Genomic DNA, 14,864 nt, shown 5'->3' with positions numbered 1-14,864 from the left:
GGATCGAACTCAGATCTGTTCTGGGTCAGCCTCATGCAAGGCAAAAACACTACCCATTCTGCTATTGCTCCAGCCCCTTTAAAATAAAATTTTAATTGAATCACTGTGAGATACATCGTCACAAAGTTGTTCATGGTTGAGTTTCAGTCATACCGTGTTCAACATCCATTCCACACCAGTACACATTTCCCTTCACCAATTTCTTTTTCTTTTTTAACTCTCCTTCCCCCCCACACCAATGTCCCCAATTTCTCTCCTACTCTTCCTCCATGCTTCCCCCTCACTCATTGCCTTTATGGCATATATTTTTCTCCTTTCCTCTCTCTATCTCTATGTTTTTTTCCATTTTATTTTTCTTTAGGCACTGTATTTGCAATATTGTTACTGAAGGGGAATCATGCACATCACTTTTTTTTTCTTCCAGCACTCAGTTCTTGTCCAATGTGATCAGTTCTAACTAGCATTTCCATAGCGGTCCCCTTTCTGCCCTAACTGCACTCCCCTGTTCTTTGTGCCATGCTTCCCACAATGGACTGGTTCTCCTGGTCTTTGCCTCTACTGTTTTGGGGTATTATTACTATACTATGTTTAAAAAATATTCACAATTTTCGCAATTGAGTGCAATCATTTTATATCTATTCCTCTCCCTCTGATTCATTTCACTCAGCATAATACTCTCCATAAACACCTATGTATAAGCAAATTTTATTACTTCATTTTCCTGATAGCTGCATAGGATTCCACTGTATTCCACTCAGCTGTTCTTGGGCACTTGGGCTGTTCACAGATTCTGGCTATTGTGAGTAGTGCAGCAATGAGCATATAAGAATGCAGGTGCCGGATCCCACTTCAATCCAAGAAGAGCACAGAGAACTTAGCTCTCCAGATTCTGTTTGCAGGTAGGAGTGTCTCAGCCCACAACAATGTTGGTTAACCTCTACCTGGCCTTGGCTACAGTAGACTCTTTTTTTTTTTTTGTGGTTTTTGGGTCACACCCGGCAGTGCTCAGGGGTTACTCCTGGCTCCATGGTCAGAAATTGCTCTTGGCAGGCATGGGGGACCATATGGGACACCAGGATTCGAACTGATGACCTTCTGCATGAAAGGCAAACGCCTTACCTCCATGCTATCTCTCCGGCCCCGACTCTTTTTTTTTTTTTGTCCCCCAATTCACAATACAGACCAGGCAAAGGGCCTGTGTTGAGGTGTATATGGTGTGCATTTACTGTCCTTCTCTTTCTATACAGTCGGTGTAAAGAACACAGCCTGTGCTAAGAATTGGGAGGCCTTTTCTTTTCTTTTCTTTTTTTAATTTTTAATACATTAATATATGTGTATATAGATATACACATATAAAATCCTTCACCAGTGCAACATTCCCATCACCAATATCCCAAGTGTCCTTCCTCCCCACCCCATACCGGCCTGTACTCTAGACAGGCTTTCTACTTCCCTCATTCAGTCAGATTTTGTTTTCTTTTTTTTTTTTTTTTTGTTTTTGGGCCACACCCTGTAACGCTCAGGGGTTACTCCTGGTTATGTGCTCAGAAGTTGCTCCTGGCTTGGGGGACCATATGGGACACCGGGGGATCAAACCGCGGTCCGTCCAAGGCTAGCGCAGGCAAGGCAGTCAGATTTTGTTATGATAGTTCTCAGTGTAATTATTTCTGTGACTGCACTAAACGATCCCTGTGGGAGCTGGACCTCCAGTCCTCCTCTATTTTGTTTCTAAGAATCATTATATCAATGTTTTTCATTTTTCTCAAAACCCATAGATGAGGGAGACCATTCTGTGTTTTTCTCTCTCCCTCTGACTTATTTCACTCAGCATAATAGATTCCATATACATCCATGTATAGAAAAATTTCATGACTTCATCTCTTCTGATGGCTGCATAATATTCCATTGTGTATATGTACCAGAGTTTCTTTAACCATTCATCTATTGAGGGGCATCTAGGCTGTTTCCAGAGTCTGGCTATTGTAAATAACGCTGCTATGAATATAGGTGTGAGAAAGAGATTTTTGTATTGTATTTTTGTGCTCCTAGGATATATCCATAGGAGTGGTATAGCTGGATCATATGGGAGCTCAACTTTCAACTTTTGGAGAAATCTCCATATCAATTTCCACAAAGGTTGGACCAAACAGAATTCCCACCAGCAGTAAAAAAAGAGTTCCTTTCTCTCCATATCCCCGCCAGCACTGCTTGTTCTAATTTTTCCTGATGTGTGCCAATCTCTGTGGCGTGAGATGGTACCTCATAATTGTTTTGATTTGCATCTCCCTGATGATTAGTGATGTGGAGCTTTATTTCATGTGCCTTTTAGCCATTTGTATTTCTTTAGACTCAGAAAAGTTGTAAGGGATAAAGATGGACACTACAATATTAAATATTAAATCACAATATTAAATATATATGCATTTAATGAGAGACCAGCAAGATATCTAATACAACTATTGAAAATTTGAGAGGACATTAGTAATAACACAATAATTATGGGAGATCTCAACATGGCCCTTTCAACACTTGATAGGTCAACCAGACCGAAACCCAACAAAAATATATTAGACCTGAGAAGAGAATGGAAGAAAGAGGCCTAGTATATATATGTATATATGTATGTATGTATAGGACACTCTATCCTCAGAAGCCTGGATACACATTATTCTCCAGTGGACATGGCTCATTCTCCAGGATAGACCACATGCTGGTACATAAAACATTATGTCCATAAAATTAAGAGGATAGAAAAATTTCAGGCCATCTTTGCTGATCATAAAGCTCTGAAATTGGATGTGAATTACAAAGCCACACAGAAGAAAAACTTTAACAACTGGAAACTAAATAACCTGCTACTGAACAACCAGTGGGCCCGTGATGAAATCAAAGAGGAAATTAAAACTTTCCTGGAAACAAATGACAATGAAGACACAAATTATCAGAATGTATGGGACACAGCAAAGGCAGTACTGAGAGGAAAATTTGTAGCTTTGCAAGCACACATCAGGAAGGAAGAAGGGGCATACCTGAATAGTCTAATGACGCAGCTCATAAAATTAGAAAATGATCAACAAAAGGAACCAAAAAATAGGGAGACAGAAGGAAATAACAAAGCTTAGAGCAGAAATCAATGAAGTGGAAATCCAAAAAACAATCCTAAAGATCAATGAAAGCAGAAGTTGGTTCTTTGAAAAAATAAATAAGATCAATAGACCATTGGCAAAACTCACAAAGAAAGAGAGAGAGAAAAACTTGATAACCTGTATTAGAAGTGAAAAGGGGGAGATCACTACAGATATTGCAGATATTCAAAGGGTAATCAGAGATTACTTCGAGAAACTTTATGCCATGAAACATGAGAACCTGGAAGAAATGGATAAATTTTTGAATTCTTATAATCTTCCACTGTTGAACAAGGAGGATGTAGCATATCTAAACACCTCCATCACTATTGAGGAAATTAAAATGGTAATCAAATGTCTCCCCAAAAAGAAAAGCCCAGGTCCAGATGGATTCACTTATGAACTCTTCCAAACTTTTCAAGAGGAACTACTATCAATCCTGGCTAGGCTCTTTCATGAAATTAAAAAAATGGGAACATTTCCAAACAGCTTCTATGAAGCCAATATCACCTTGATACCAAAACCAGGCAGAGAGATACAGCCAAAAAAGAAAATTACAGACCAATATCCTTGATGAATACAGATGCAAAGATCCTCAACAAAATTCTGGCAAATAGAATTTAATGCCTTATCAAGAAGATCATTCACTATGATCAAGTGGGTTTTATCCCAGGAATTCAAGGATGGTTTAACATTCGTAAATCCATCAACATAATACACAATATAAACAAGAAGAAAAATAAAAATCACATAATCATATCAATAGATGCAGAGAAAGCATTTGATAAGGTTCAACACCCATTCTTGATAAAAATTCTCAGCAAGATGGAAATGAAAGAAACCTTTCTCAATCTAGTCAAGACCATTTATCACAAGCCAATGGCAAATATTATGCTCAATGGAGAGAAACCGAAAGCCTTCCCTCTAAACTCCGGTACAAGACAAGATTGCACCCTCTCACCACTCCTATTTAACATATTACTGGAAGTTCTTGCTATAGCAATTAAGCAAGAAAAAGATATCAAGGGAATCCAGATAGGAAAGGAAGAAGTCAAGCTCTCACTGTTCGCAGATGACATGCAGATGACTTAGAAAACCCTAAAGATTCTATCAAAAAACTTTTAGAAACAATAGATGCATATAGCTACGTAGCAGGCTATAAAATTAACACACAGAAATCAATGGCCTTTTTATACACCAATAATGATAGGGAAGAAATTGATATTAAGAAAACCCCATTTACATTAGTCTCACATAAACTCAAATACATTGGAGTCTACTTGACTAAGGATGTGAAGAACCTATACAATAAAAATTATAAAACTCTGCTACAAGAAATAAGAGAAGACACACGGAAATGGAAATCCATACCCTGCTCTTGGATTGGCAGGATTAATATCATTAAAATGACAATACTCTTCAAAGCTTTGTACAGATTTAATGCGATTCCTCTAAAGATACCCATGACATTTTTCAAAGAAGTGGATAAAACACTTCTGAAATTCATTTGGAATAATAAACACCCACGAATAGCTAAAGCAATACTTGGGAAAAGTAATATGGAGGTATTACTTACCCTAACTTTAAACTGTATTACAAAGCAATAGTTATTAAAACAGCATGGTAATGGAATAAGAACAGACCCTCAGATCAGTGGAACAGGCTTGAGTACTCAGAGAATGTTCTCCAGATATACTGTCACCTAATTTTTGATAAAGGTGCAAGAAATCCTGAATGGAACAGTGAAGGCCTCTTCAATAAGTGGTGTTGGCATAACTGGCTAGCCACTTGTAAAAAAGCGAATTTAGACCTCCAGTTAACATCATGTACAAAGGTAAAATCCAAATGGATTAAAGATCTAGATATCAGACCTGAAACCATAAAGAATAACACGTAGGTCAAACACTCCATGACGTTGAGACTAAAGGTATCTTTTTTTTTGGGGGGGGGGATCACATCCGGCTGCGCTCAGGAATTACTCCTGGCTCTATGCTCAGAAGTCACCCCTAGCAGGCACAGGAAACCATATTGGATACTGGGACTCGAACCACCGTCCTTCTGCTTGAAAGGCAAATAAATGCCTTACCTCCATGCTATCTCTCCGGCCCCAAGAGACTAAAGGTATCCTTTTTTTTGAGGGGGGGCATACCTAGTGGTGCTCAGGGGTTACTCCTTGTTGTCTGCTCAGAAATAGCTCCTGGCAGGCACGGGGGATTTGAACCAACAACCTTAGGTCCTGGATTGGCTGCTTGTAAGGCAAACACCACTGTGCTATCTCTCTGGGCCCAAGACTAAAGGTATCTTTAAAGAGGAAACCATACTCTCCAAACAGGTGGAAGCAGAAATAAATAAATGGGACTATATTAAGCTGAGAAGCTTCTGCACCTGAAAGGAAATAGTGCCCAGAATACAAGAGCCACCCACTGAGTGAGAGAAACTATTCACCCAATACCCATCAGATAAGGGGTTAATATCCAAAATATACAAGGCACTGACAGAACTTTACAAGAAAAAAACATCTAATCCCATCAAAAAATGGGGAGAAGAAATGAACAAACACTTTAACAAAAAAAGAAATACAAATGGCGAAAGAAAAAAGAAAGAAAAGAAATAATAAAAGAAAAGAAAGAAGAAAGAAAGAGAAAGAAGAAAGAAAGGAAAGAAAGAAAGAAGAAAGAAAGAAAGAAAGAAAGAGAAGGAGGGAGGGAGGGAGGAAGGGAGAAGAAAGGAAGGAAGGAAGGAAGGAAGGAAGGAAGGAAGGAAGGAAGGAAGGAAGGAAGGAAGGAAGGAAGGAAGGAAAGAAAAAAGAAAAAGACTTAAAGGCCACACCTGGAAATATTTCTGCTCCAAGGTCAATCCAAGAAGAGCACAGAAAACTCAACTCTCCAGATTCTGACTGCAGGTAGGAGTGGCTAAGACCACAAGAACGCTTTAACCCCTACCTGGCCTTGGCTACAGCAAACTTTTTTAAAAGCCACAACTGGAACTATTCCTATCCCAAGGTCAATCCAAGAATAGCACAGGGAACTCAGCTCTCCAGATTTCTGATTGCAGGTAGGAGTGTCTCGGCCCACAACAATGCTGGTTAACTCCTACCTGGCTTTGGCTTAGCAGATTCTTTTAAAAGCCACACCTGGAGCTACTTCATTATCCCAGTGTCAACCCAAGAAGAGCACAGGGAACTCAGCTCTCCAGATTCTGACTGCAGGTAGGAAGTGGCTCAGCCCACAACAACGCTGGTTAACTCCTACCTGGCCTTGGTTACAGCAGACTTTTTTAAAAGCCACACCTGGAGCTACTTCCTGATCCCAGTGTCAATCCAAAAAGATCATAGGGAAAAAATTAAAGCGCAGCTGTTCTGCCTTGCTCCTTGGCCCTGCATTTATTATATAATATAAACCCCATCACAATACGAAGAATCACAGTTCAAGGGTGACAATAAGGACAACTGCATGCATGGAGAATAAGAATGGCAACTCTGATGACCCCAAAATTGCCAACCACCTGGATATGTGCAACAGGAAGATATCTCAATACTAAATATATACATATTAGTGAGAGACCAGCAAGATATCTAATACAACTATTGACAAATTTTAAAGAGGACATCAATAATACAATAATTGTGGAAGAACTCATCACAGACCTGTCAACACTTGATAGGTCAACCAGATTGAAACCCAACAAAAATATACTAGACCTGAGAAGAGAAATGGAAGAAGGAGGCCTAGTATATGTGTATATATATATATATATATATATATATATATATATATATATATATATATATATATGACACTCCATACCCAGGAACCTGGATACACATTATTCTCCAGTGCACATGGGTCATTCTCCAGGATAGACCACATGCTGATACATAAAACGTATCTTCATAAAATAAAAAAGATAGAAATTTTACAGGCTACCTTTGCTGACCATAAAGCTTTAAAATTAGATGTGATCACCTGGAGGCATTCCTCTACCAGGGAAGACCCTATAGCTGCTCTGACATCGATCTACTCAAAAAAGACTTCCCTTAACACTAAGAAGACTTAACAAAAACAATGACCTGCTTACTGGACAGGGCTTCCTGCATTGCCCTTTCATGGTGAGGTGAAACGAGAAGACACTCCACATCATGACTTCAATGTAGGATATGCAGATTTCAGAATCTTTAATACAGAAACATGATACCAACAACAGAGACTGTATGAAAAGTGTGTTGGCACTACGGACAATGTCTTGGATTGGACAATAACTTGCCTGAAGCCTAGAGTTGGTCTTATGCCAGGAAACTTCAGGGGTAGGATCTCTTTGTATTTAGGCCAAGGTTATTCCTTTCCATGCCTCTCATATTTTGATGGGCCTATGCAAACAACAATTGCCACTCTAACACCGTTTTTACTGTGCTCCTTTGACTCTAATCCTTAAAATGCACCCACTTAAAATTTGAGGTTAACTTAAGCTAATATGCATGTACATGGAAATGTAAAAAATACTATGCCTCTAATGTTTAAGGAGTTACATAAGTTTTATGGCTTTAGTTTGCCTTGTGTGCTGTTAAGAAATATTATAATGTGCTACAATCTGGGGACTTGAGGGACAAAGTAATTGTACATGGATTCTGTTTTATTTATCTTAACGTTCTTTGGCTGGAAGTTCAAAGTTAAGATATCAGCAAGGGGATTTCTTCTGAGAATTATGTTATGGCTGATTGTCCTTCCACTGTAACTTTACCTTGTCCTCTTTCTTTGCATCTTTTGTCCTCATAATTCAAAATAAAAAAATTAAAAATATAAAATAAAATTAGATGTGAACTACAAAGGGGACACAGAAGAAGAATGTTAACAACTGGAAATTAAACAGCCTGCTACTGAACAACCAGTGGGTCTGAGATGAAATCAAAGAGGAAATCAAAACTTTCCTGAAAACAAATGACAATGAAGTCACAAATTATCAGAATGTATGGGACACAGCAAAAGCAGTACTGAGAGGAAAATTTATAGCTTTGCAAGTACACATCAGGAAGGAAGAAGGGGCATACCTGAATAGCTTAATAATACAGCTTGTAGAATTAGAAAATGATCAACAAAAAGAACCAAAAATAGGGAGAGAGAAGAAAATAACAAAGCTTAGAGCAGAAATCAATGAAGTGGGAACCCAAAAAACAATCCTAAAAATCAATGAAAGCAGAAGTTGGTTCTTTGAAAAAATAAACAAGATTGATAGACCATTGGCAAAACTCACAAAGAAAGGAGAAACTTAATAACCTGTGTTAAAAATGAAAAGGGGGAGATCACTACAGATATTGCAGAGATTCAAAGGATAATCAGAGATTACTTAGATAAGCTTTATGCCATGAAACCATAAGAACCTGGAAGAAATGAATAAATTCTTGGACTCTTATAATTTTCCACGGTTGAACAAGGAGAATGTAGCATATCTAAACACCTCATCACTATTGAGGAAATTAAAATGGTAATCAAATATCTGCCCAAAAATAAAAGTCCAGGCCCAGAATTCACTAATGAATTCTTTCAAACCTTTCAAGAGGAATACTACCAAACCTGGCCAGACTCTTTCGTGATATTGAAAAAAACGAGAACATTTTCAAACAGCTCTATGAAGCCAATATCACCTTGATACCAAAACAAGACAAAGATACTGCCAAAAAAAGAAAGCTACAGACCAGTATTCCTGATAACACAGTTGCAAAGATCCTCAATAAAATTCTGGCCATTAGAATTCGAATTAATGCCTTATCAAGAAGATCATTCACTATAATCAAGTAGGTTTCATCCCACGAATGCAAAGATGGTTTAACATTTGTAAATCCATCAACATAATACACAACATCAACAAGAAAAATAAAAATCGAGTCCGGAGAGATAGCACAGCGGCGTTTGCCTTGCAAACAGCTGATCCAGGACCTAAGGTGGTTGGTTCGAATCCCGGTGTCCCATATGGTCCCCCATGCCTGCCAGGAGCTGTTTCTGAGCAGACAGCCAGGAGTAACTCCTGAGCATCACTGGGTGTGGCCCAAAAACCAAAAATAAAAAAAATAAAAATCACATGATCATATCAATAGACACAGAGGAAGCATTTGATAAGGTCCAGACCCATTCATGATAAAAAAAACTCTTAAGATGGGAATGAAAGGAACCTTTCTCAATCTAGTCAAGGCCATCTACCACAAGCCAATCGCAAATATTATCCTCAAACTAAAAAAAACTGAAAGCCTTTTTCTCTAAATTCTGGTATAAGACAAGGCTGTCCTCTCTCACCACTCCTATTCAACACAGTACTGAAAGTATTTGCTATAGCAATTGGGCAAGAATTCAAGGGAATCAAGGGAATCCAGATAGGAAAGGAAGAAGTCAAGCTCTCACTGTTTGCAGATGACATGATACTCTACTTAGAAAACTCTAAAGACTCTACCAAAAAGCTTCTAGAAACAATAGATTTATATAGCAATGTGGCAGGCTATAAAATCAACACACAGAAATCAATGTCCCTTTTATACACCAATAATAATAGGGAAGAGATGAACATTAAGAAAACACCCCATTCACATTAGTGTCACACAAAGTCAAATACCTTGGAGTCAACTTGACTAAAGATGTGAAGGACCTATACAAATAAAACTATAAAACCCTGATACAAGAAATAAGAGAAGATGTGCAGAAATGGAAATCCATATCCTGCTCTTGGATTGGTAGAATTAACATCATTGAAATGGTAATACACCCCCAAAACATTGTACAGATTTAATGTGATCCCTCTAAAGATACCCATGACATTTTTCGAAGAAGTGGATCAAACACTTCTGAAATTCATTTGGAACAATAAACACCCACGAATAGCTAAAGCAATACTTGGGAAAAGGAATATAGGAGGCATTACTTTCTCAGACTTTAAACTGTATTACAAAACAATAGTTATCAAAACAGCATGATATTGGAATAAAGACAAACCCTCAGATCAGTAAAATAGGCTTGAGTACTCAGAGAATGTTCCCCAGACATACCGTCACCTAATTTCTGATAAAGGAGCAAGAAATCCTAAATGGAACAAGGAAAGCCTCTTCATTAAGTGGTATTGGCACAACTGGTTAGCTACTTGCAAAAAAGCGAACCTAGACTCCCAGCTAACACCATGTACAAAAGTAAAAATCCAAATGGATTAAAACCTAGATATCAGACCTGAAACTAAAAAGTATATAGAACAACATGTAGGTAAACCACTCCATGACATTGAGACTAAAAGCATCTTTAAGGAGGAAACAGCACTCTCTAAACAAGTAAAAGCAGAAATAAACAGATTGAACTATATTAAGCTGAGAAGCTTCTGCACCTCAAAAGAAATAGTGCCCAGAATACAAGAGTCACCCACTGAGTGGGAGAAACTATTCACCCTATAGCCATCAGATAAGCGGCTAATATCCAAAATATACAAGACACTGACAGAACTTTACAAGAAAAAAATAATCTAACACCATCAAAAAATGGGGAGAAGAAATTAACACTTTGACAAAAAAGAAATACAAGTGGCCAAAAGACATGAAAAATGCTCCACATCACTAATCATCAGGGAGATGCAAATCAAAACAACTATATGGTACCATCTCACAACAAAGAGATTGGCGCACATCACAATGAAATAGAACAAGCAGTGCTGGCAGGGATGTGTAGAGAAAGGAACTCTTATTCACTGCTGGTGGGGATGCCGTCTATCCAACCTTTATGGAAAGTGATATGGAGATGTTTCCAAAAGCTGAAAGTTGAGTTCTCATATGATCCAGCTACACCACTCCTAGGGATATGTTGCATACCAGCCCTTTGGATGGGTTTGGAGGGTGGTGGATGGTGATGGAGGGTGAGATGTCTTTCTCCTTCAGCCCAGGACATGTGTCTCCAATCCTTCAGCCAGCGGGTCTGCAGCTTTCAGGGTAGAGTCGGGGAGAAAACTCACAGGCAGGCTTCTTCAGAAGATATCATCTTTATTCAGCCCTGGCCAACATGTGTGGCTTAATATCTTAAACCTATTTAAGCATGCTGACCTCAGCTTGCCCTTCATCTTAGCTTCTTTCTCTTCCTTCCTTCTTTCTCTTCCTTCTTTCTCTTCCTTCCTTCCTTCCTTCCTTCCTTCCTTCCTTCCTTCCTTCCTTCTTTCTTTCTTTCTTTCTTTCTTTCTTTCTTTCTTTCTTTCTTTCTTTCTTTCTTTCTTTCTTTCTTCTTCTTTCTTTTCTTTCTTTCTTTCTTTTTCTTTCTTTCTTTCTTTCTTTCTTTCTTTCTTTCTTTCTTTCTTTCTTTCTTTCTCTCTTTCTTTCTTTCTTTCTTCTTCTTTCTTCTTTCTTTCTTTCTTTCTTTCTTTCTTTTCTTTCTTTTCTCTTCTTTTTCTTTCTATTCTTTCTTTCTTTCTTTCTTTCTCTTTCTTTCTTTCTTTCTTTTCTTCTTTCTTTGCTTTCTTTCTTTCTTTCTTTCTGGTTTTTCGGGCCACACTCATTTGATGCTCAGGGGTTACTTCTGGCTAAGTGCTCAAAAATTGCCCCTGACTTGGGGGGACCATATGGGACGCTGGGAGATCGAACCATGGTCCTGCCTTGGCTAGCGCTTGCAAGGCAGACACCTTACCTCTAGCGCCACCTTGCTGACCCTTCCTTCCTTCCTTCCTTCTTTTCTTCCTTCCTTCCTTTGTTTCTTCCTTCCTTTTCCTTTCCTTTTCTTTCTTTCCTTTTCTTTCCCTTTTCCCTTCCCTTTCCCTTCCCTTCCCTTTCCTTTCCTTTCCTTCCTTTCTCCTTCCTTCCTTCATTCCTTCCTTCCTTCCTTCCTTCCTTCCTTCCTTCCTTCCTTCCTTCCTTCTTTCTTCCTGGACATATCCTATAGTGCCCAGGCTTACTTCTGGTTCTATTCTCAGAAATCATTCCTGTCAGGACTTAGGGGATATGCCCCAAGAATCCAGCCCAGGTTGTTAACCCAGTTTGGCTATATGCAAGGCAAGTACCCTTTGTACTGTACTATCTCCATGACCCCACATTTTTTTATTTTCCTGTGAATCTGTGTCTCATGATGACCTTCAGAGCATTCCAGGGAGACTCGGGTGGGGTTTATGGCAGTCAATAGAACTGTCATGGCTTAAGCACTAACAAGACACCCCTCCAACCACGTTGTTCCACAGCCTCTCACCCACAATAACTTCCATTTTTTGTTTTGTTTTATGGGGCCACACCTGGTGATACTCAATGCTTAGTCTGGACTGTGCACTTAGGGATCACTCCTGAAAAACTAAGGGGGATCACATGGAATGCTGAGGATGAAACCTGGGTTACACTTGTGCCAGGCAAGAGCCCCATCCACGGCCTCTCACTTCTACAGGTAGCCCCTTTCTTCCCTGCTCCTTTTCTCCTTTTCTTGTCAATGGAAGGCTTTCTGCTGTGAGGGTCTTCTACTGCCTTCAATTTGTGCATATCACCTGTAGGTTCTGCTTACTAGGAGCCTTTGTTTGGGGTGGGTAATTCCCTAGTTGGGGGCTTCTGCAGGTTTGGGCCCATTCACCTTTCCCAAATGGAGCCAAGCTGGAGGCAGTGTCATTCTTAGACCAGCACTGGGGGTGCTTATTATGATTCTAAAGTGCTATAAACTATAACTTGGCTTATAACACAAGAACAAGGTTTCTCAAGCAAAGGCCCCAAAGGGTATGGATATATGCGTTGTTTTTGTGTGGGGAGAGAGAGACAGAGACAGAGAGAAAGACAGAGACAGAGACAGAGAAACAGAAACAGATACTGAATATGAGTAAAACCTCTATCTTGCTTTATTGAGGCCAAGTTAACTTTGATGAATCTAAAAGATAAGCAACACTGAAGATTGGGAAAGGGAAGGGTGATTAGCATGTTAATGAGGTTTCACTGGTTCTCTCCAAGGCTGAGCAGCCTTGCCCTTATCTGCTGTGTAGTGGCTCCTGTTGACTGGAGAGGGATAGTTTTGAAGCTGATAGTCAGGCCTAACTCCTGATTCACTTCAAATGCCCTCCTGGCCACAGTTTTCAGGCAATGGCAGCTTAGATGGCACAGAAGGACTTACCATCTCTTCCTCTGTGTTCTTAGCCCACCTTCCAGCTTTCTCTCCAATGTCCCCATTTCACACACTTTCTTCCCCTTTCCTTATCTCTCCTGAAACTGCTGCTGCCAAGGCAAAGGTGGCCTGCATAGTTTGCACACCAGGGGTTGTACTGACTCACCCTGGGCCCCACCATTTACTCTGGAATGTCTGGGGTGGGGAGGGAGCACAGACCCAGAACTGCACAATGAAGCAGGCACAGAACAGGGGACCCACTCAGGGGTCCTGCATCAAGAGCATTTCCCATTGGGAATATTATTGTCCTTGAAACTTTATTTTAAGGATCAGAGAAATAGATCAAAGGGCTGGAGTGCATGCTTTGAATGTGGAGGCCAGGTACTATCCCCAGAAGCCTCCAAACCTCATCTCTAAAATATCTAAAAGCCATTTTATTAACTTTATATTTTCAGACAAGAGAAACTGATTATTGCACATAATTGATAAAGGTGTTTTATATTGTCATTTTTTATGCTTAAAATCTTTTTTTTTTATTTTTGGTTTTTGGGTCACACTCGGCAGTGCTCAGGGGTTATTCCTGGCTCTATGCTCAGAAATAGCCCTTGGCAGGCACAGGGATCATATGGGATGCCGGGATTCAAACCACCATTGGTCCTGGGTCTGCCGCTTGCAAGGCAAACGGCCTACTGCTGTGCTCTCTCTCCAGCACCACTATTGATACTTATGGTTTTGCTGTCTACTATTATCACCTGAGCTCCAGTAATGTGGTGTACCCCAAGACCCGCCCATATCTGGGAGGAGTTTTGGGAACCGGATAATAGGTGTAACTACCTGCAAGACCTCCCATTTCTGGGAGGGGTCTGGAAAAGGATAGATAAACCTCTGAGCCAGGGGATTCGGGCCCTTTTGCCATTTCTCTCTTGGCCCGGCTTGGCTTTCTGGCTTTTGGATCTTTGGGCCGCATGGAGCCCAAAGGGAAGATGGCTAACAGGAGATAAGATGCAGGGCTAGCAAAATATAGCTGAATGCTTAAAAGGTTGACATAGGGCCACACACCTGTGGTGGCTAGGGCATAAATAAAAATGATTCTTCCTGAAGCCTGCGTGTGAGTGATTTCACCCTGGGCCTGGAACTTGCCAGCTGGATGGGGGATGAAGCCATGTGGCTGGGGCCTAAGCACAAAGGCCTCCATCCACCGCCATCCAGCCCCATCGTTAATTATTTAATTCAACAAATGGCGCCCGAACAGGGACCTGAATCCTGGACCCAAGAAAACAGTAATCATGGTAAAATTTCTGCTTTTCAGTTTCATTTTGGCTCTTTTCGGGTGCACTGAGCCCAAAACCCTGGGCCACGTGCAACAATGTTCAAATATGGCCGTAACCCCTTCTAGGAAAAGAAGGGCAAATAAAACAAGAGAGGTGGAAGCTTTCATCACCTCCAGCCCAGGCCCAGGCCCAGAACTGAAACTTTGTTACAAGAAACAAAAACCTCGGCCTGTAGAAAAACTAATTAAAAGTCTAAATTGGAAACGGAGGAGAAAAAAGACTGTATTTAAAGTGGACTGATTTTCTGAAAATGACCTTTGGCTTGAATTTGGATTTCGACTTTGGAAATTTCGAACTGAACTTTTAGTTTAAATCACTTGGAACTCTGAACATCC

At 40.0% G+C, this 14,864-nt stretch overlaps 1 non-coding gene across 1 annotated transcript; it reads right to left on the bottom strand.

Moving 5' to 3' along the window:
• Nucleotides 1–1,156: 1,156 nt before the first annotated feature.
• On the bottom strand, nucleotides 1,157–1,288 carry LOC126016653 (small nucleolar RNA SNORA51). The gene has a single exon (XR_007498438.1). It is a non-coding gene; the product is annotated as a small nucleolar RNA SNORA51 (small nucleolar RNA).
• Nucleotides 1,289–14,864: the final 13,576 nt, after the last annotated feature.

This window comes from Suncus etruscus, chromosome 8, assembly GCF_024139225.1.
Source record: "Suncus etruscus isolate mSunEtr1 chromosome 8, mSunEtr1.pri.cur, whole genome shotgun sequence".
In the NCBI taxonomy this organism is placed as follows: Eukaryota; Metazoa; Chordata; class Mammalia; order Eulipotyphla; family Soricidae; genus Suncus; species Suncus etruscus.
Note: the sequence above shows the minus strand (reverse complement) of the source record. Positions and strands in the feature narration are given on the sequence as shown.